This window comes from Arvicola amphibius, chromosome 3, assembly GCF_903992535.2.
Source record: "Arvicola amphibius chromosome 3, mArvAmp1.2, whole genome shotgun sequence".
NCBI classification, from domain to species: Eukaryota; Metazoa; Chordata; class Mammalia; order Rodentia; family Cricetidae; genus Arvicola; species Arvicola amphibius.
The window spans coordinates 17062985-17087641 of NC_052049.1; the positions used below are offsets into that span (position 1 = coordinate 17062985).

General features: G+C 36.1%; 1 non-coding gene across 1 annotated transcript; it reads right to left on the reverse strand.

Moving 5' to 3' along the window:
* Nucleotides 1–14039: 14039 nt before the first annotated feature.
* On the reverse strand, nucleotides 14040–14232 carry LOC119810977. The gene has a single exon (XR_005284901.1). It is a non-coding gene; the product is annotated as a U2 spliceosomal RNA (small nuclear RNA).
* Nucleotides 14233–24657: the final 10425 nt, after the last annotated feature.

Sequence of the window (24657 nt, forward strand, 5' to 3'; positions counted from 1 at the left end):
TGCAGAAACCAGGAATGGAAAAAGGGACATTGCCTAAGTGACAGTGGAAGAGCAATAGAGAAGAGAATAATAGCATAAAAGTTATAGCATGAGAGTAATGGAGGACACTAACATGGCAGGGGCATCAAAATAATTATAGAAGGAAGGAAAAAGGGTAAATAGCAGTAAGGATATGTGAAAGTCAAGAGGTACCATACTGTTTATCTAAAAAAACCTGTACTATACATATGACTTTATATAAATATACATATATAATTTAAAAGAAATTGCTTCTTTTGTTTGACAATGTTCCCCCCAAAACCCAAATACCATCTAACTAAAACTCAACACTACACATAGGAAACTTCTCCAGAGTTTTGGTCATGGTTATCCAAGATCCTCTCCAAACATTATTGGATATTGCTATCGCACTTGGTTCCCCACTCACCCATAGAGATGGAAAGCAAGTCACTATTGAAGAAGATACCATGCATTTCAGACACATATCTTAGAAACCCCTGAGCTAGAGATAATCTAAAAACCTTCTTGAAAACTAACTTTCATGGTACCAAAGACACAAAATTAGCTTTGAAATGAGGGGGCCAACCAACATGTCTATCTAACTATGACAGCTATAAATCACAATAGCAGTCAGGAGGTCATAATAATTGTAATGGTTCAGTGGTGGAACCCATAACTTGGCAGTAAACAACACCTCACAACCTTTACTCAACAAGAGAGAAATTATGCCTGGTAGTGAAGTCATGGATAGAAGAGGAGAGCCTATAACTACCAATTTACTAAGTCAAAATAAAGTCTCACTACATTCTAAATATTTGATGTCATACACACAGATAAATGTTGTCATCACTCATCACCAAGAAACTAATCTTTTTAACAGACAGTAACTAAGATTTAATCAATAGATTTCTCTTCAAGTTGGCAGTCATTGATCTATACATCATACAGAGGGAGAAAACAGGATTCATGTCTACTGCTACTGATATACATTGTCTTATCTAAAGAATGAAGGCAAAGCAAGAATTGTAATAATTTTTTCTTACTGCTAATTTTCCTATCAATATATGCTATTATTTCTCTTTCTTTTTTAATTTTGAGAATATAATTATAATATCCCTTTTCTTTCCTACCTTCAAACCTTCCAAATATCTCTCCTTGTTCTCTTTTGAATTCTTGATTTCTCTTTTTGTTAGTTGATACTCCATATACTACACATATATGCACATATATGTATGTGTGTATTTTGTATGTTTATGCATATGTGTGTATGTTATTTTCTTAAATATAACCTGTTCCTGTAAATAAAGATTCTGTTGCTTCTCAGCAGCCAAGACATGAATAATCACACAGAAACTATATTTATTGTGACACTGCTTGGCCTATTAGCACAGGCTTCTTATTCACTAACTCTTATATCTTAAATTAACCCATTTTATTAATCTGTGTATTGGCACGAGGTCATGGCTTACTGATAATTATCTGGTATCTGTCTCCTTCAGCAGCTACGTGGCAACTCCCTGACCTGCCTACTCTCTATATATATCTCTTCTAGCCTGGCAATATTCTGCCCCTCATAGGTCAAAGAAACTTTATTCATTAACCAATAAAGGCAACATATACAGAAGGATATCTCACATCATGTTCCACATGTATATTATTACTTGTATGTATGTTTTCAGGAATGATCAACTGATATTGTATAAACAATTAGTTTGCTCATCACTGGGGAAGACAATTGATCCAGTTCTCAGCATTCATGAGTTCTCTGTAGTATTTTGTGTAGTGATGAGGTCGTGTGGACATTCCCAAGTCCATTTTGGCATATAATCGGTGTATTCGCTTTTCAGCTGACATTGACATGCCTCCAGTGTTTTGTTGTTAGGTATGACATAGAATTCTCCCATATGGTTTTTAGTTACTATTTAATTCACATATAGACAATCATTACTACAGATTAAAATTATGTATCATTATATAGGTATATTTATATATTTTTATTTTGATGTTCATTTAAAAATTAAGTTTTCAAGCTTGATTTTATGTTCTATTTCCTTTTAATTTTATTTTATGTAAGTAATATATGATTCATAATATATGCTCTAAAATCAAGTTCATATATGTAGCTGCCATTTTGATAGCTTCCCTTGAAGGTGGACAACATTAACTTACTAACAGGATCTAAGCCGAATATGATTCTTCCTTAAAAATCAAACTGCAGTTCTTCTGTGTTTCATTATCATTACTGCATGCCTTTTCCAATATTGTATCATCTCCTGGGAAAAGTACCCTGAATTGTACCAATTGTTCTTTGTACATATAGTATTCATGTATGTATAATTGCAATCTATATAATACAAATCAACATTAAGGGAATGTGTATATTAGTACTCTTGTTTATACTTTCCCTTCTACTCAGGAAAATTACTCTTTCCACGTGATTGGCTTCCGGTCCAGTTTTATCATATCACATCCTTCCTACGCATTTTATTCCTGATGACTCTCAGTCAGTTTTAAAATAATGAATGGTGAGTCCATGCACACTGCAGAGTCTTTGTAATTTTCCTACTTTAATTACAGTCTCCTGGATATGCATATGGCTGTTTTTTAATGAGAATGTTAACACATAAGCTAGTCATATAGTGATCATGAGACCATCTCCAGTTCTTCAGAGTCAAAGTATAACATGTATTTCCTATCTCTCATATCTCACTCTCTGAAATAATTCTGCTATTGTGCTGATACTTTAGTTTCTGTACTAGGATGAAAGAAGTTGCATGGGGGCTTGAGAGCTGGCTCAGAGGTTAAGAGCATTGCCTGCACTTCCAAAAGTCCGGAGTTCAACTCCTAGCAACCTCATGGTGGCTCACAACCATTTGTGATGGGGTCTGGTGTCCACTTCTGGCCTGCAGAAATACACATAGACAGAATATTGTCTACATAATAAATAAATAAATATTTTTTTAAAAAAGGAGTTGGATGTAGTAAACTAATTTTTCTTCTATTAAATCTTGCATCCCTGTATCAAAAATGTGTCTAAAACTAGCTTGCTGTGTTTATATAACAAGAATGAGAGAAACAGCTGAAAACTGAAGGTAGTTTTATAAACCTAGTATACATAAACAATTTTCAGGCTGTTTTTATGAGAATAAAAGGAAGTTGGATACTTTCCTGGTATGTATAGGAAATGAGACTAAGCAACATTAGTTTGAGTAGCAGAAATCTGTTTCCTAATATTCATGATGGATTTGTAACTCATTTGATTCTTTGCAGGATTTTGAGAAAAGCACAAGGATGAGGATTATATTGATTTTCTTTCTGTTAAAATCAACATGGATTAGATATAGCAATATTCTAAAGAGCTTAAGCAAGTCATGGTTTGGGGATTTTTCTACTTGATAGACCCCTGAGTATTACTTAATGTATTTTATTCTAGATTAAGAAATAAGCAAATCTTCTGTATATACTTTAATCATATGCCATTTACTATAGAACAAATTGCTGAACTCAGAAATCATATTAATGGGATCTGAACTCTAACCAGAGATTTTGTATTCAGCATATTAATACATTTTCATATATACATTCATTCTTTTGTTATATTTTTACTAGATATTTTATTCTTTCTGTACCTTTTTACTTTTGTTTCTAAAAGTAAAATGTATATATGTAGGTTCTTTGCATCTATTTTGTGAAAAAACACACAAATTTAAAAGCACGCTTTTCACTATTTCTGCTTTGTGTACAAAAATTTAAGTGCTGGAGAACTTGAACTCATTTTAAATTTCCTCTTTATTTTTTTACTTTTGTATTTGTATATTTATATTGGAAATAAAGTGAAATATTTTCTAACTTTGTTTTCATTTAAGGTATTCCTTGTTAATCTAGCAATATTCTCCCTCGTTTAGGCATTTTAAAATTCACCAAGTTGTCATAGACAAATGTTTTGAACACATTCATTTATTTATAAATCATTAGGAATTTTGATGTGACATATACAGAAACACACACACACACACACACACACACACACACACACACACACAAATAAACAGTTTTGGTGCCCGGTTCCAATAGATACACCCGTAATACAAGACCCACATCTAAGGCTCAGCAACATTGTGGAAGAGGGGACAAAAAGACCTTAAGAGGCTCAGAAATGGGGGCAGTTTGCTGTTATACTGTGCCCCCTAGAAATGTTAGAATTTGCACCCATAAAGTTTCACAGGCATGCCTAAACATGGGCTGATCAAGTACAACAACGATAGACATGTGACGTTGTGAAGTTGATGGAAGACAGTCCAGGAGGTCTCAACTTATTTTTTTTTCATGGTTTATTTTTTTATATTTAAAAATTTCCATCTCCTCCCCTCCTCCTCCCCCTTCCCTCCCCTTCTCCTCCTCCTTCCCTCCCCTCCCCTCCACCCATACACCCCCTCCCTCCCTCTCCAGGCCAAGGAGCCATCAGGGTTCCCTACTCTATGTTAAGACCAAGGTCCTCCCAAGTCCCCCCAGGTCCAGGACTTATTACTGTTCATTCATCAGATTGATTTTCTTTTTTAATGACTCATAATGCAAGTTTGGAGTGCTGCAGCTAAAGTATTTCCGTTTTTTGGTACCATATGAATTCTACTATTTGTGACTAAAAGTCAATGAATTATTTGTCATTATTGACTTTGTATCCAGGTATTCTAAAAACAGTTAATATTCTAGTGTTGATGATTGACTTACATTATCCTTTTTTTTCTATTTTTTTCTCCTCCCCTCCTCCTCCCCCTTCCCTCCCCTCCCTTCCACCCATACCCACACTCCACCCCTCTCCAAGACAAAGAGCCATCAGGGTTCCCTTCACTATGTTAAGTCCAAGGTCCTCCCAACTCCCCCTAAGTCCAGGAAGGTGAGCAACCAAACTGACAAGGCTCACAGTGAGCCCGTCCATGCTGTAGAGTTCATGCTCATCGCCGTTGTCCTTGGTTTCTCAGTCCTCCTCCACCGTCAGCCACATTCAGAGAGTCCAGTTCCATCAGTCCCCTGTTCCATCAGTCCCATTCCAACTGGACTTGGTGGTCTCCCGTTATCTCTGTCCCACCGTCTCAATGGGTAAACGCACTCCTCACGGTCCTGACTTCCTTGCTCATGATCTCCCTCCTTTTGCTCCTCATCAGGACCTTGGGAGCTCAGTCCGGTGCTCCTATGTGGGGCTCTGTCATTTTCTCCATCCAATGCCAGGTGAAGGTTCTATGGTGATATGCAAGATATTCATGAGTATGACAATAGGATCTGGACATTTCTGGCACCCTCTCCTCAGCTGCCCAAGGACCTAGCTGGGGGCGTCTTCCTGGACACCTGGGAAACCCTCGAGTCAAGTCTCTGCCAACCCTAGAATGGCTCCCTTAACTAAGATGCTTGCGAAATACAGTGTAATTGGCGTGTACAGACAACCCCCTTCATTTTATCTTCCTTTTCCTATGTTATCTTTTGTTTTCTCTTTCATTAATTATTTTTTACTTTTTTGTTATAGAATTAATAACTCTAAAACATATGGAATAAAGGTAATTGCAGATCTTAAGGGGAAAGTGTTCTCTGTTCTAAAGAGACTGTATTGTTAAGTGTATTTAGTTTGAAAATTATCTTTACCATACTGAGAAAGCGCCCTCTACTTGAATTTTCTAATAGATTTAATCAAGTTATCAAACACATAAATGTGTTTAATATGTTTTAAATTGTTCATTTTCTTTTTATTTACTCTTGATTCATTTTCAAATGGTAAACTTTTAACTCTTATTAGGCTATCATATGTGTTTTATGTTTTGCTAGATACAGTTTGAAAATTGTTAAGCATTTTAACATTTGAACCAATTATGATAGTTTTTTCTAATCTCATTTTTAAAGTCTTTCTGGGAATTAAAGATGTAATGTCTAAAACATTGAATTGGCAATAATTATATGCTCTTTCTTCTCTAAAGTGTGATTCAATTTCACCTTTAAAGATGACAGAGTTGGCCGGGCAGTGGTGGCGCACAACTTTAATCCCAGCACTCGGGAGGCAGAGGCAGGCGGATCTCTGAGTTCGAGACCAGCCTGGTCTACAAGAGCTAGATTCAGGACAGGCTCTAGAAACTACAGGGAAACCCTGTCTCGAAAAACCAAAAAAAAAAAAAAAAAAAGATGACAGAGTTCACCACTTCGGCATTCTTTGTCAAAGAGTGCCTGCTGGCAACAATTTTGGTAAATTTAATCTTAGTCAATAGTGGAATATTGAAGTTTTCTATATTCTCTTTGCATGGATTTTGTAAGCAATCATACACAGTGTATAAAATAATGGGTTTAATTAGAACATTTCTTATGTTGTACTTTTTACACAATAGAGTCCCACCATACTGATTTCTCATTAGACGTTTCTAAGGACTACCACATTTTAATGTTGTCTTCCATCCTTCTAGCTCTATTTTTAGTTTTTCATTTTGCTTTGTTTTTAACCTGACCTTGTTATAGAATATAAATCTTGTGAAACCTGTTTTTATAATACTTTACAGTGTGTGTGTGTGTGTGTGTGTGTGTGTGTGTGTGTGTGTGTGTGTGTGATATTTCCTTTATTCATTTTCTTGTCATGGTTATATAGGCTGATTTCATGAAATGAATAATGTAAGCACTATGTCAAAAACAATGATATGTAGGTATTTGTATTGGGTGCCTGTTTTAATTCCTTTTAATTTACCAATGTGTTGCTGGGTCACATGGGAGCTGCAATTTCAGTTTATTGAGGAGCCTTCATATGGATTATTATGTGTGTGCAGTGATGTGCACTTTGATGAAATACATGTCTGGGTTGTATGATTTTTCACACCTACACATCCTTACCAACATTTTCTATCATTTGTATGCTTACTCTTAGTATGTATATCAATGTAACTTTACTTTTTCATACATTTATATTTTGCACAATGAGATTTTCTTCTCCATATCCCTGTAATTTCCATTTTCTCTGCTTTCCCTTTCTACTACTTTGCTGTGTTTACTTGGACATATGTCTTTCTTCCATCTTCAAAGAAAACAATAGATCATATTGGATCTCTATGGCTTCTATAGTGGCAGCATTCTCCTTTCTAATTTATTTACATCTCTCCTCAAGTTCTAAATATTCTTACAATTACAATGAGATCATTAAGAAGTATAATTCATCCAGTTCAGTGTCTGCTCAGAAATTAATATTTCCAAAGATCCTCTGATTAGCATGTTCATAGGAACTGATATTGAAAAATGACCATTTTTGAATATGTCTATAACTCTAACCAGCAAAATTGTATTTTACGTACTTGATATTTTTGTTCTGAGGTTTCTATTAGTATTTTTAACATGCTTGGTTGGTTTTTTTGCTTGATTTTTTTCCATATTTTCATTCATTACAATCATGTTGTCCTATAAATAATTATAGTTGAAAACAAATATCTTAAAATCCATATCTGATACTTGTAAAATCTGTCAATAATCTATGTAACTTTTATTTTTTAGCATTGATCTTTATTTGCCTAATCATATGCTAAGTAACTGCTTGGTCAGTGATGACAAATTTAAATGTCATATTGTTTAAATAAGGACTTATCCAGTAGCAGGTAAAACTTTATTTCTGAATTTTCTATGGACAATATTTTTTTCTTGAGGAGTTAGGCATTTGAAACCAATGTGCAGAGACATTAGCCAATTGATTAGAGATATTGTCCAATAACAATATGATTACAGATAAATTCTCAGATTTTTTTCATAAAATATATGCTTCCTGACCTTTCGTGAGAACACTGATGCTCCCTCCAGATCATCCAACATTTTAATTCAGACTTTGCACTGGCAAATTCTGTATCTTAGAAAAGTGGTCAGTGAAGGCTATCATTGGTGTTTTTGATTTTAGCCAATCTGACAGGTGTAAGATGGTATCTCAAAGTTGTTTTGATTTGCATTTCCCTGATAGCTAAAGACGTTGAGCATGACCTTAAGTGTCTTTTGGCCATTTGAACTTCTTCTGTTGAGAATTCTCTGTTCAGTTAAGAGCCCCATTTTTAAATGGGTTAATTAGCATTTTGAAGTCTAGTCTCTTGAGTTCCTTATATATTTTAGAGATCAGACCTTTGTCAGTTGCAGGGTTGGTGAAGAACTTTTCCCAGTAAGTAGGCTGTCTTTGTGTCTTAGTGACAGTGTCCTTTGCTTTACAGAAGCTGCTCAGCTTCAGGAGGTCCCATTTATTCAATGTTGCCCTTAATGACTGTGCATCTTGGGTTATACGTAGGAAATGGTCTCCTGTGCCCATATGTTGTAGAGTACTTCCCACTTTCTCCACTATCAGGCTCAGTGTGTTCAGATTAATAATGAGGTCTTTAATCCATTTGGACTTGAGGTTTGTGCATGGTGATAGATATGGATCTACTTTCATTCTTCTACAGGTTGACATCCAGTTATGCCAGCACCATTTGTTGAAGATGCCCTCTTTCTTCCATTGTGTACTTTTGGCTCCTTTATCAAAAATCAGGTGTTCGTAGGTTTGTGGATTAAGATCCGGGTCTTCTATTCGATTCCATTGGTCAACTTCTCTGTTTTTATGCCAATACCAAGCTGTTTTCAATACTGTAGCTCTGTAATAGAGTTTGAAGTCAGGGATGGTAATACCTCCAGAATTTCCTTTATTGTATAAGATTGTTTTGGCTATCCTGGATTTCTTGTTTTTCCATATAAAGTTGATTATTGTCCTCTCAATCTCTGTGAAGAATTTTAATGGGACCTTGATGGGGATCGCATTGAATCTATAGATTGCCTTTGGTAGAATTGCCATTTTTACTATGTTGATCATCCCAATCCAAGAGCAAGGGAGATCCTTCCATTTTATGGTATCCTCTTCAATTTCTTTTTTCAAAAACTTAAAGTTCTTTTCAAATAAATCCTTCAGTTCCTTGGTTAGAGTTACCCCAAGATATTTTATGCTATTTGTGGCTATCGTGGAAGGTGATGCTTCTCTGATTTCCTTCTCTGCTTCCCCCAGCTAGTTCCGTGGGCAGCTGAGGAGAGGGAGCCGGAAAAGGCCAGATCCTATAGCCATACTGATGAATATCTTGCATGTCACCATAGAACCTTCACCTAGTGATGGATGGAGATAGAGACAAAGCCCCACATAGGAGCACCGGACTGAGCTCCCAAGGTCCTGATGAGGAGCAGAAGGAGGGAGAACATGAGAAAGAAAGCCAAGACCATGAGGGAACCTTCATCTGGCGATGGATGGAGATAGAGACAGAGCCACACATTGGTGCACGGGACTGAGCTCCCCAGGTCCAAATGAGGAGCAGAAGGAGCGAGAACATGAGCAAGGAAGTCAGGACTGTGAGGGGTGCTCCCACTCACAGAGATGGTGGGGCTGATCTATTTGGAGCTTACCAAGGCCAGCTGGACTGGGACTGAAAAAGCATGGGATAAAAGCAGACTCCCTGAACATGGCAGACAATGAGGGCTGCTGAGAAGCCAAGGACAATGACACTGTATTTGGATCCTACTACGCATACTGGCTTTGGGGGGGCCTAGCCGGTTTGGATGCTCACCTTCCTGGACCTGGATGGAGGGGGGGGGGAATTGGACTTCCCACAGGGCAGGGAACCCTTACTGCTCTTTGGACAGGAGAGGGAGGGAGAGTGGAAGGGGGAGGGGGAGTAAATGGGAGGCAGGGAGGAGGCAGAAATTTTTAATAAAAATTAAAAAAAAATTCCACCAGCAATGGATGAGTGTGCCCCTTACTCCACATCCTCTCCAGCAAAGGCTATCATTGGTGTTTTTGATTTTAGCCATTCTGACAGGTGTAAGATGGTATATCTTAGTTAAGGGAGCCATTCTAGGGTTGGCAGAGACTTGACTCTAGAGGGGTTCCCAGGTGTCCAGGAAGACGACCCCAGCTAGTTCCTTGGACAGCTGAGGAGAGGGTGCCAGATATGTCCAGATCCTATTGTCATACTCATGAATATCTTGCGTATCACCATAGAACCTTCACCTGGCATTGGATGGAGAAAATTACAGAGCCTCACATAGGAGCACCAGACTGAGCTCTCAAGGTCCTGATGAGGAGCAAAAGGAGGGAGATCATGAGCAAGGAAGTCAGGACCGTGAGCAGTGTGTTTACCCATTGAGACGGTGGGACAGATCTAACGGGAGACCACCAAGTCCAGTCGGAATGTGACTGATGGAACAGGGGACCAAACCGGACTCTCTGAATGTGGCTGACGGTGGAGGAGGACTGAGAAACAAAGGACAATGGCAATGAACATGAACTCTACAGCATGGACGGGCTCACTGTGAGCCTTGTCAGTTTGGTTGCTCACCTTCCTGGACTTAGGGGGAGCTGGGAGGACCTTGGACTTAACATAGTGAAGGGAACCCTGATGGCTCTTTGTCTTTGGAGAGGGGTGGAGTGGGGGTATGGGTGGAAGGGAGGGGAGGGAAGGGGGAGGAGATGGAAATCTTGAATAAAAAAATGAGAAAAAAATTAAAAAAAAGAAAAAAGTGGTCAGAAAAGAAGGGTTTAATTATAAGTGGTTTGCATGTCAGTAACCACCACTGCATTATGGACAACCTCTTTTTGATATATCACACAAGAAGACTGGTGTAGAAAAATAATCATGGAAGACAACAGCTTTGGCAGTTTACTGATTTTGTGCTTCACTTGATAGGAAAATACAACAAGACTGATCTGTAACTATATGTCAGTGCATTGACTGTAGTCAATGCCAATGCCTTGTTTGGGTGGTTCAGGTCTTGAAAAATGTGCATTTTGATGGTGAAGAAGCTTAGGAAAGAAGGGATATTAATAACAATGGGTAGATGAATGTGTACCTTATGTGCATTTTTTTTGGCTATCAGAATTCCAGGTTGGATTTCTGGGCTTACTATCAGCAGCACATGATGATCTGAGACTTTAGGCAGAGAATGAGTTACAAGATAAGCTTCTCTGATTCTGAAGCTTAAACGTGACTTCAATTCTATAAATGGCTTTACAGGTTCTCCAGTTTTAAGTAACCAATCGTAGGACATTGCCTGCATGATTACAATAAAAAATATATTATTACTCATAATACCTATTATCTGTCATCATGCTATTTACATATCCTTTCTCATCCACCCATTATTTATCACATATATTATTTATAACATCTTTAATAATCTATCTCCAATAATCATTTATTATTTATATATTTTTTCTATTGGACTATATATCATCTGTTTTTCATCATCTACCCCATTTGTATCATTATATATTATGTATGTATCTATCCACCTATATTTTACTTATCATTTATCTTCTATGTGCATGTTTCTTAGTAAATATGAATTTATCATCTATTAATAAATGTCGATCATATATCTGAAATATGTACAGCTTTCTCTATTTACCTATCTATCCTCTTGTGTTTTTAAATTAAATGTGGAGTCAAACATAATGTAATCTGGATATATTGAATGATATTTAGTAGAATATGAATGTGGTCACTTTCTTTAAGCAATATTGAGTTTTGAGTTCTATTTTGTTTCAGAAGGCAATCAATAAGTTTGCATGTATAGAGAAAATCATTTAATTTTGGAGAGAAATGCTGACATCAGTAGAGACATATCATAGTGCTATGTTAATTAGAAACACTTTTTGAAGATGGTCATGCACCAAGTTGAGACATTATTATATACATAAAACATATCTTCCTAATCTGTCCTTCCTTAAGATTTCTCCATCAGTTTAAAACCGAGTTAGCTGTAAATTTTATGCTTTTGTTTTTCAAAGAAAAATTACTTCAGGTGTAATTACGTTCTTCAAAGACTTAAAAACATAAGATGCAAACAAACAACTTAGGACCATGTCCTTCTTATAAATATTTGATTGCAATCAAAATCTTCATTTTTCTTTTCTAAATCTTTTTGTTATAAATCAGTTCAATTATTTGAACACACTTTAATTGATTTTACTTGCATTGATATAAAAAGTATTAAAATACTTTAATAAAAGTTTTTAAAGTTTATTCTCAAAGACTGCATGCTTTATACTGCAAGCTTATTGTAATTCAGTAAAATGTTAGTGTAGAAAACTTTATTTCATTGTAAAAAGTAAACTCACTAACAATATATATTTTTATGTTTGCAATAACCTGAAGCTTTTTGCAGACACGAAGCAAAACATTAATAGGACTCAATTTATGCTGAACTTTTTGTTTTAAGACATTGAGACCAAGTATGAATAAAATGTACTTCATGAATTTTTTCACTCATATAACTAATATTTACTCAGGTAGTTGATTACTGCTGCCAAAGGGAACACCATTTTTCTCTTACTCTGTGTTGCTGGGTATACCAAACCACATTTCAAGGCAAGCTCCATGTTCAGGAGCAGTTGTCCAGTAGGAAAAAAACTCTATGCCTCCTGTCCCTTTATATAAGTGAGTTTTGTTTCATTTAATTTTAATTTGATTTATCTGTTTTATGGTTTGTGTTTATTTTCATTTTGGTTTGGAGAAAGAGAGAGAGACAGAGAGAGAGAGAGAGAGAGAGAGAGAGAGAGAGAGAGAGAGAGAGAGAGAGAGAGAGAGAGAGAAAGTTGTGTGGCTAGTAAGGTAGGGAGGAATTATGAGGAGCTGTGGGAGGAAAAGAATTTTAGATACAAAAGGGAAAATAAATATATTTTCTCCTTTACAGACAAGTGAGACAAGTGAAATACTCTCTTTTACAGAAATTGTATTACTGCTACTCAGTGGTTTCAAGTTGGATATTATCAAACTCATTTTAAATTTTGGGTTGTAGTTAATTATCCTTCTATTGAATCTGCAATAGAAGAGCACGAGCAGAGATTCCCCATCTAGCAAAGACATCTTTCAGAAAGGCACTTCTTGACAGGATGTAGAATGAAAGCAGATCACTTCCAAAATCTCTGTGACACAAATTATAATGAAAGAAGATTAAAAAAATATGAGAACGTTCTCTCTCATCTTTGATCCTACCTCCACATCTTCATATACAATATGCAGTAGCCACAGCAACAAGGAAAGTATAAAGGTACCAAAGGCGTAGTGGGGTGGCTGAACTTGAGAAAGGACTTGCAGGATGATATGAATCAGGAAAAGAAAAAGAAAAAGACAGTAAACCCAACTTGTGAAGGGGTGAATCAGTACAGGAAAAGAAGTATAGCTTCAGAGGTTAGGGATGGTGGTGGTATGAAATTGAAAAGGGAAAGTTAAGTAGATTTATTTTAATCAAAAATATATGACACCAAGCTTCTGATTTGTATGACCAGAGCTGATGAAACACTGGCCACTTCTCACTGTTTCCAATAGAAGTTTTCCTTCTATTTTTATTTTTTTCACTTTTTTGCTGTTGCTGTTAATTTTATTGGCAAAACACAAGCACATCACACACACACACACACACACACATACATACACACACACGTGTATGTACATGTATTTATGCTACAGCATACTTGTGAACATGCCAGAGAAAACCTTGTAGGAATCTGTCCTTTACTTCCATCATGTTGGTTTTAGGGACCAAACTTGGGTCCTAAGGCTCTGAAGTAAACATCTTTCCCTCCTGAGCCATGTCACTGGCATACACTAGAGTATTTTGCTTATGACCAGAGGAGAGAAGAATGGTCAAATGCATTCCTTTGATTTCATATATATACTTTTTACACACACACACACACACACACACACACATACAGATGCTCATGCTCACATATAAATATACATACATACTTACCTAGAAAAATTTTTACTCCAATTAGGAAAAGAACATAACTGTGGACTCCTGGTAACTCCACAGAGCCTCTTACCAACCCCAAAATGACTCCCTCAATTAAGATATCTCTTTCCCTTCTCCCATATCCATCATTCCTCCATCTCAACCATCCCACTTCCCCAATATCTCCCCAACCCTCCCTTCTCCCTTCTCCCTATCCCCTATCCTCTACCACCCACCTCCATGTCCCAATTTTTGCCAGGCGATCTTGTCTGCTTCCAATTTCCATGTAGATCTATATATGTTTTTCTTTGGGTTCAAAACTGCAATACCAAGTCAATGCATGGAGTGGACGTATTAAGCTTCTATTTCAACTCCTAGTTCCAAACATCCATTTAATAAATTGTCCTCTGGTAGAGGACGTATCAGATATTAAACTGATAAGAACAGATACTACATTTGATCTTAGCCAAAAGGCTGAGAAGGACCCTGGGCAGTGGAGGAGAGGGTGCCTGAACTGGCCTTGTCCCGTAGTCAGACTGATGACTATCTTGAATATCATAGAACCTTTGTCCAGTAACAGATAGAGACAGAAACAGAGACCCACATTGGAGCACTGGACTGAGTTCCCACGGTCCAGTTGAAGAGCAGAAGGAGGGAGAATATGAGCAAGGAAGTCAGGACCACAAGGGATTCACCCACTGAGACAGTGTGCCTGAGCTAATGGGAGCTCACCAACTCCAGCTGTACTAGGAATGAATGAGCATGGGATCAAACTGGTCTCTCTGAATATGGTTGACAGTTGGGGCAGATTGAAGTGCCAATGACAATGGCACTGGGATTTGTCTCTACTGCATGTACTGGCATTTTGGGTTCCTATTCTATTTGTATGCATACCTTCCTAAGCCTGGATGAAGAGGGGAGGGCCCTGGACTTCCCTCAGGGCAGGTGCCTTGCCTTCTCTTAGGACTGTAGGGGAGGGTGTGTGGGGGAGTGGGAGGGAAATGGGAGGAAGGGAGGAAGTGGGAATTTTGATTGGTATTATTTTTAAAGTAATAAAAAAGAAAAAATTTAATCTGTAACTTCCCACAAAAGGAAAAGAATATAAGCAGTTTGTATCTCAATTACTGTTATTTACTTAAAATTAATACAATAGAAGTCAGCACATAATGCATAGCTTTTGACTGTCACCTGTCTGTATAATTTATATTTCTATAGATTGTTAAAAGCTGGAAGAATACTTTTCAGAAGAATAAAATGACTGTTGCTTCCATAAATAAATAGTTACATAGATAAAGTTTTGTTGGAACACAACCATATCCAGGGATATAGATATTGCTTTTGGATGCTTCATTGCTTAAACAGCACACACAGACATTGTCTGATATATTTTAATGTCAACCAAAATTAACAATAGCTACTTGGTCTTTACAAATTTTCTGACATTTGTTCTAACATTTGTTCTGACATTGTTGTTTAATAATGCCACTAAGAAGTTTATGTTTTAAATCCCTTCTATACACATTTTAAGAGAGGAATCCAACCATAGTGGTTGAATACTAAGATTACAAAACTATCTATGAAAATTAATTGCAACGGGTCTTAATCTATAATCAGTTTAAACTTACCTTCTCACTTGCAAAGTACAATTTACTTTCAAAGACAAAGTTTGTAGTAGTATGTTACTTGTGTTTTAGTAAATATAGCTTTTGTGAAGATCAGAGAGCAAAGTAGCCATACTAGTCAGCCATACAGGCCAGGAAGAAGTGATACACTTTAATCCCAGGATTTGGGTGACAGAGGAAGAGAGTTCTCTGTTAGTTCAAGACCACCCTGGACTACACAAGATTGAATCTTGTCTAAAAGCAAAACAGAACTCACACAAAGGTGATCCCAGGACTTGGGCTCACATACATTCAATCCCAGCACTAGGAGGGTAGAGACAGGAGCAGAGAGGAATATAACAAGTAAGAGACAGGAACTCAATGGAGTGTGGAGTGTTGAATGTCGGGTGTGGAGTCTTCAGGATTTGTGGAGACAGGATCTCACCCATTTTTGATCTGAGGAAGAGGTAAGAGCCAGTGGCTGGTTGCTTTGCTTTTCTGATCTTCTGGTTGAACCCCGAAATATGTCTCTAGGTTTTTATTATTCATGCTGCAAAAGAGCACCCCAGAATTGACATCTAGTTTTAGAGATAATTAAACTTCATTTATTTGGACCAATTCAGCTTCCAGCAAGATGACTTACATACAAACTGTCAGGAGTTCAGAATTCCTTTGGATAAAGAAGTGTTCAGCAGAAGAAGGGGGCAAGACAAGAACTAAGGCTACAAACACCCTCACTCAATGTACAATTCAACATTTAAATCACAATGCTTGTTTTTCTAATCACAAAGTAGAAGTTTAGTTATGGAAGGATTATGTGAAAGAATAATAAACATATGGATTTTAGACACATGATACCTGAAGTATTTTCTTTCTTCTAAAAGCCAGAATCCAGTTAGTACAAACTTTAGTAACTTTGAGACAAAATTGCTCTTCATGGAGCAAGGCTCTCACGATGAATGTAGAAAACGGGGACCTTTCTAATGGGTCCTGTAAAGATTCCCTTTTATTTCCATACCAATCACAATAGAGATATTTTAAAAATGAGTAACTCTTAGCTTCCAATTCTCCATTTATGAATGGAGAATATAAATGGATGTCCACCAGAGAATCTGAGTCCTGCGGAAATTACATAGATACCAAGAGGAAACAAAAATAGTACTGAGGGTTGGGCAGTGAAACATTGGTACCACAGTCTAATGTGCCTCCTCCTCGTATGCCTGTTGTCTGCTTCACAATTTAGTTATTTCTCAATAAACCAGAGGTAGTGGTAACAGAGGATATGCCATAGGAAGTAATGGGAGCTAATACTGATTTCGGAAGTACAGAATAAAGAGGTTGGTTCATTCCCAGCCATCAAATTCAGTATTTTTTTTAATCCTTGGAAAAAAATCATGGTCAATGAGAGTGTGAAGACAGAAACACATGTTCACGATGTACACATTGGCTTGATTCCACATCCGTCAACTACTTCTATACTTGGGGTAACATAATTGAAAATTAAATCTACCCATAGGCAGTTACTGTAGTCAAAGATTGTTGCCGGTCAGAAACAGAAAAAAAAAAATGTCTTTAGAGTACTCAAAGAGTTAAAAGCCACTCTCCCAAGATTACCAGTGCTGTCCATTTTTAAGAGTAAAAGTAGACATAAAGAAAATGGTAAAACTCTAGGAACTAAAAGTTCTTAAAATAAGAAACAATAATCTCAATGGTGACAAGCTTAAAGTATGAAGATAAATTTATTATGGAGAGTGCTGAAATACCTATATATGTATTTACCCTTATTTTGATATGTGAGGTCTGAATTATTTTATGAATATTTAATTCCAGGTTTCTATATGTACTAATGTGAATATCAATATTATTGTATATCTGTAATATACATATAAGCATTTATTGTTCCATTACCAATCTCAGAAGTTCATTATACATCTAATAAAATAATGTTCTCATTATCATTTCAAAGAGAACTCCAAGTACTATTCAAATTTAATTCTAATTTTATGACATTAAATATTGTGATGCTCTTTTTAGTCTTCCTTTGTCAAACTCTGATGAATTTTTAAATTTTAACTTATCAAATTGAATTTTGTATCCTCTTCAATTTCTTTCTTCAAAGACTTAAAGTTCTTGTCAAATAAATCCTTCACTTCCTTGGTTAGAGATACTCCCAGATATCTTATGCTATTTGTGGCTATTGTGAAAGGTGATACTTCTCTGATTTCCCTCTCTGCTTCCTTATCCTTTGTGTATAGGAGGGCGACTGATTTTTTGGAGTTGATCTTGTAACCTGCCACATTACTGAAGGAGTTTATCAGCTGTAGGAGTTCTTTGGTGGAGTTTTTGGGGTCGCTTATGTATACTATCATATCATCTGCAAATAATGAAAGTTTAACTTCTTCCTTTCCAAATTGAATCCCCTTGATTCCCTTATGTTGTCTTATTGCTATTGCTAGAACTTCAAGCACTATATTGAAGAGATAAGGAGAGAGTGGACAGCCTTGTCGTGTTCCTGAATTTAGTGGGATAGCCTTGAGTTTCTCTCCGTTTAATTTGATGTTAGCTGTCGGCTTGCTGTAAATAGCTTTTATTATATTTAGGAATGACCCTTGTATCCCTAATCTCTCCAAAACTTTTATCATAAAAGGGTGCTGAATTTTGTCAAATGCTTTTTCAGCATCTAATGAGATGATCATATGGTTTTTTTCCTTCAGTTTATTTATATGATGGATTACATTGATAGATTTTCGTATGTTGAACCAGCCCTGCATCTCTGGGATGAAGCCTACTTGATCGTAGTGGATAATTTTTCTAATGTGTTCTTGGATTCGGTTTGCCAGTATTTTATTGAGAATTTTTGCGTCAATGTTCATGAGTGAGATTGGCCTGTAATTCTCTTTCTTGGTTGAGTCTTTGTGTGGTTTAGGTATCAGGGTAACTGTAGCTTCATAGAAGGAATTTGGCAGTGACTCTTGTGTTTCTATATTATGAAATACCTTAAGGAGTATAGGTATTAGGTCTTCTTGGAAGTTCTGGTAGAATTCCGCATTGAAACCATCTGGTCCTGGGCTCTTTTTGGTAGGGAGGTTTCTGATAACAGTTTCTAATTCTTCGCGACTAACAGGACGATTTAGAGCATTTACCTGGTCCTGGTTTAACTTTGGTATATGGTATTTATCTAAAAAACTAGAGGGGTTCCCAGGTTTCCAGGGAGACGCCCCCAGTTAGTTCCTTGGGCAGCTGAGGAGAGGGAGCCTGAAAAGGCCAGTTCCTATAGCCATACTGATGAATTTCTTGCATATCACCATAGAGCCTCCACCTGACGATAGATGAAGAAAATGACAGAGCCCCACATTGGAGCACCGGACTGAGCTCCCAAGGTCCTGATGAGGAGCAGAAGGAGAGAGAACATGAGAAAGAAAGTCAGGACTGTGAGGGAACCTCCAGCTGGCGACAGATGGGGAAGGTGACTGAGCCCCACATTGGAGCACTGGACTGAGCTCCCAAGGTCCTGATGAGGAGCAGAAGGAGCCAGAACATGAGGGAGAAAGTCAGGAACGTGAGGGGTGCGTTCACTCATGGAGACGGTGGGACAGAACTAAAGGGAGATAACCAACTCCAGTTGGAATGGGACTGATGGATCATGCGACCAAACCCGTCTCTCTGAATGTGGCCAACAGCGGGGGCTGACTGAGAAGCAAAGGACAATGGCGCTGGGCTCTGATTCTTCTGCATGGACGGGCTCTGTGGGAGCCTTCTCAGCTTGGTCGATCACCTTCCTGGACCTGGGGGGAGTTGGGAGGACCTTGGACTTAGCATAGAGTGGGGAACCCTGATGGCTCCTTGGTCTTGAGAGGGAGGGAGGGGAGGTATGGGTGGAGGGAAGGGGAGGGAAGGGGGAGAAGGAGGGGAGAGAAAGGGGAGGAGGAGCAGAGGGAGGGGGGAGGAGGAGGGAAGGAGATGGAAATTTTTAAATATAAAAAAAAATAAACCATGAGAAAAAAAAACAAATTGAATTTTGTATGTAAAAATATATGTGATCATGAGTCTTTTCTCTTTTTATAAATAAGTTAACCATATAAATTCAGACTATGCCTAATGTTATATCTTTTCTGTTTTATGCCTATCTTGCATTTTCTAGATAGTGCTTTGTGTTTTCCTGCTTAATGAAATTTAATTTTACTATTATGTATTTGAAAAACCTACACTGTAATGAAAAGATGGAACATATGATAATTAAAGTTTTTAAACTCTGCATATACAAAAGGAAGTGTTATCAGAGAACCATACATCTGTGTGTGTATGTCTGTGTGTTAGTGTGTCCATGTGTCTGTCTATATTTATGAGGTGATGTGGATACAAATCAGGCCTTTCATAGATTAAAAAGGTCCTCCCCAATTAAATTATATCCCCAACCCTGTGGAAGTACTTTTTTTATATAAGAAAATGTTCCATACCAGACTCTTCTTCGAATATGACACAAAATTTAATACTAACAATAGGGGTGGCATTAGCATTGTGAACTTTTCTGATCATATTACTCAGTAAAATTTTAATTAAAACACTATAATACAACAAATTATTTTAAAGCCCCTTTATTTCTGAAGTTATTGTCCATTCTAAGTTGCTGTAACATTTATGTTTTCTCATTTTTGTGTGATATAGTCATTGGGAAATATTTTGTTTCATTTGCCTGTCTAAATCTTTATACTCTTGTGGAGAACAACCTGTCTTGAAAGAGCACAGTTTCTGATTTGGAGTCCACAAACCTTTTAATCTCCTTTTTTTTTTTCCACTTGCCACTTCCAAGGACTAATTTATGGATGGACTGACTTTCTGTGTTCTGGTTGCCAGGTATTTCTGAAAAAAATATTATAAACTATTAAAAGACCATTTTCAAACTTTAAGCTCAACAAATTTATAGTTTGAGTCAAGGTAAATTTGACACTGGCAAAATGATTTTTCCATCATCCAAGTTATTTCTTTTTCTGTTAGCTTTTGTCTGTGTCTGTTCACTTAGCTGAGGACCAACCATTTATAATGTGGAATTGTTTTGGTTATTCTAAGTTTCTGTGAAGAATGATGACTATCTGCTTGTTAGATTTCCATTGGATGTAGTCTAAATAATCATTTTATCCTTATAAACTTAATTAACTTATAGTTCCTCAATTGTGTAACATCATACTTGAATAAATGCTCGATTGTGTGAATTAGTCAGATGCTTGTATTCTAGTATTCTTTTTTCCTGGAATGCATTTTTGAAATGAATATTTTTTTCATAAATTCTGTTTCCATCACTCTTGCAGCTTACACTACTCTTTTGCTTTAAAGAATAGTGGGTTTTTTGGAGGCTTCCTAGAGAATAAGTAGTTTCAGCGTGTAATTTTATTTCATTTCTACTGTAATCCATCAGTACATTTTATTCTGCTCTGTACAGTTTGGCATTTCCCTTTCCTCCTGATTTGCTTGCAAAGGTACTATGTAAGATTCATTTCATCAGTGGGTTTTTCCCTGGGTTTATTCATCTTTGAATAGATGCCATTCTACTTGATCCTGAACTTTAGACAAAAATGAAAGAAAGCGAAGCAAAGAAACCATAATTGGAATTGGCTTTATCTTTCCCCCTGATTGTGTGGACAGTTTTTTTAATGTTTCTTTAAAGATATCTAACTTAGTAGCCTCAGGATTGCTAGTTTATATTTTATATCAAAAACTCTTATTCGGATAGGCTTGGTACAGCAGAGTCAATGAGAGTGCAATGGAAACAAACACTGGAAAATTGTTCTCTAAAGTAATTATCTCTGATTCAATCTAAACTGCATGGAAATCACTTGCTATCGTCCAGGCAAATTCAAGTCCCATCCCTTTCATCACGAGGTCCTTCTGATTATGCCTACAATTTCTTTATCACTGTGTCCATCTAGTTATTTGCTAAGACAGAAGCCCCTCTCCTTGGTCAGAAGCTTTTTATTTCTTGGGTGTTTCAAGTAGATAGCACGTTATTAATGCTATGTTTTTTTGAACATCAAAGAATTAAGCCCACATTTATTTTCCCTCAAAAGCAAAGGAAAAAGTGACTTACTGTAGCCATCACCTTCAGGGCCTAACATCATATGCTGATCATTTACTCCTCTTGTTTAACAGACAGTTTTCATGGCTAAAATAAAGTCTGCCCTTTTCCTGCATTTCCTCTCCTTTTAATTCATAATCCTCATTGTATACATTTGTCAACACACAAATATATGCAATAATAACTTGTCAATATTTGATAAATGAATAAGGCAATAAAATTTATAATAAAAATACGGTAGCTCAAACAAACTAACTAATGCTCATGTTGACTATTTGCATAAAAGTGAAGCAAATAAACAGTAGTTCCAGTCTGATGTTTATCTTCCAGTACTTTAAAACTTATAATTATTACATGAGATTTACATACCATTAAAATTATCTTATATTTCAGAGATATTCTATTTGCTCATATAGATATACAGTAATGTGTATTGACAATGTTGAGTGAGAGCAGAATAAAAAGTTATTTTTGCTCAGTATACCTATGATTCAAATAAGAAGCAATATTCTTAACTTTATTATTATCATCTGGGACATGAATGGTTGTAGGGAACCAATCACACAACTTATCTAAAGGAATTTCGTATACAGGCAACTTTTTCCCACTCAGTACTAATATAAAGGAAAAATGCAAACATAATTTCTAAAACCTTGCTTCAGAAATCTAGGAATCCTATATGAATCTATTATATATTTTAAAATAAATGAGATTAATATTTCTTTTAAAAGACCAATGAGATTTATGTGCATTTTGTTCTTTTATTTTAATAAAGACCTATTATAAATGCAAAGTAATTTACATGTATATATAATTATACATTATAAATTATATATGTATATTATATATAATTTACACACATGTATTATGTCAAAGGAATTAATACTCTTTGGAGCAGAGGTTGTGTATGTTATTATCAATTTTTGATAGAGTGCTAGGTTCAAAAGCGTAATAAAATAGTCTGAAATGCTGGTAGAATTTCAAAAGAAAATATTTGGAGAGGTCAAATTTTAGCAGAGTTTTGTTGTAAATGTTTGTGCTTGCGTCTTTGGAAGAAAGGCGTCTGTGTAGTGCAGTCTTTAATATGCACAATGCAGATCAGTGCATTAGCACAGTTGAGAGAATTAAAAATGTGCACATCAAACTTAATTGTCTGAAGTCTCATAGCTATTTGTGTTACTCCTTACCAAAGAGAATGAAACTTGAGTGCTAAACTAAACTGGAAAAGGAGATGTTTAAAATCAGCCAATCACAGTTTAATTGCTTATTTTTGCTAATGACCATTATAAGGAAAGTCTGAAAAAGAGATACTGTGAGGAGATAAAGGAAAATAAAATCTCATTTCCAGGACAAAATATGATGACATTTTTTTGAGGGTGCATGTATAGTGAGTAGAATACTAATCTTTCAAAGATGTACAAGGCTTGTTTTGTGTTTGCAATTTTGAGTATATTTTGTATATGGCCAAAGATCGCAGATTTGATTAATTTAAGGATATTTAAATGAATTACACAAATATGATCAATTTGATTGCTTGGATTTTGTGATTAATTAAACTTCTTATTCTGTATTAAACCATGAGAACCATTGACAATTATTCTGAGGTGTAAATCGGCTGCTTTTGGATAAGAAAGAAAAGTCTTTTGGCTTCTTGATCACAAATGGTATATAGAATATGTGATTACCTATTATATGTGGTTTCTTTCTTACGGTTCCTTAAAAGCAACGAGTATAGGTATGACTACATCAAAGTGAGACTCCTGACACACTCTTGGCTTAAAGAACTTTGAGATTATGATACTACAGGTTAATAAAAATGTGGACATTTTTGTAATATCACTAGAAGACAAATGTATATGATAATTTCCAAATAAAGAACCAGATGTAAGACTTCTGTACACTTACAAACAGATGTTTGTGTCTAAGTCCTAGCCATTGTCCTACATGAAATCTAAGGCCCTACCCATTCCTATCTCTTTCGGTGTCTTCTACTTCTTTCTCTAGACTTCAGAGCAAGACTCTTCAAATCTTCACTAACTGGAAAACGGGAAGTAATAGAGCAAGACTCTGTGGAGGTTACTTCCTGGTAGGAGGGACAGTTAATCAGTAGATGATCTAGGTCTTTCAGTCCCAGGGATGTTTTTATATCTTCCACCCATAAGGAACTCTCTTTAGAATAGATGTTCTAATTCTGTGAAGTTGTGAACATTTGCACTTCGGTGCAGATTTACTATTTCCATACAATTTGTTACACAATGATAAAGTCAGCTTATATACAGATCTCATGTTACCAAGACAGGAAGCTGGAGGAAAAATACACTGTTAATACTTTTTATCAAGGTAGCTTTTTCTTTGATTTGTTTATGTGTTTTATTGCTGTGACATTGCCTTTCCTCTTTTAAGCTAGAACATCTCTTTTGTTTCCAAAGTATAGGATGAGTGATAACAGTGAACTTGAAATTGTTTGCTATATCTACTAAAATATCTCCTGATTGGCAATGAAAACAAAAACAACTTGAATGTTCATCTGAAGAAAAGCTTTGCATTTCTTTTAAAATAATGTACTTAAAAGAGAGGTATTATTGAAAACCAAAGCTACATTATGTACCTAGAACACCCTGTATACACTATCCTCTTAGGTTTGTACACTGAATTTCTGAGGGTTTTCTGTTCTTGAAAGTAAAATTTAACCAGCTTCTTTTTCAAAATATTAGCAAAGTTACTATGGGCCTGTAACAGAAAAACATCTGAACAATCAAACAAACCCTTCTTTTCTGAAAGTCATGATTTCTGAATTACTACCACCCCTACCCCCATGGCAACCAGTCATGCTAGGAGAAAGCTGGGAGAAAGGGCCTTTAAGAAAAATAGACCAAAAATTATTAAACTGGATCAACATAATAAACTGGGGATAAAAAACTGTGGGTAATGATATAAAAGTTTAAAATGGAAAGGAGAAGCAAATACTCAAGTTTTCTGAAGAGTCATATAAAGTTTAAGCAAAATATAGGTATCTTTTGAATGCATACTTGATTACACATAATGAATTTTAAATATTTTTATTTGTCATTATTTCATTAGAGCATGTTAAAGTATTTTTGGAAAGAAAAATAAAAAATAAATTTGAACATTCTAAACATCACATAAAATCGGTCTCATTTCTACAAGTAAGGTCAGGTCACATATAGGAAAGCAGGGTCTTGGAAACCTTTCTCTGTATGCACTTTTCAATATCAATCT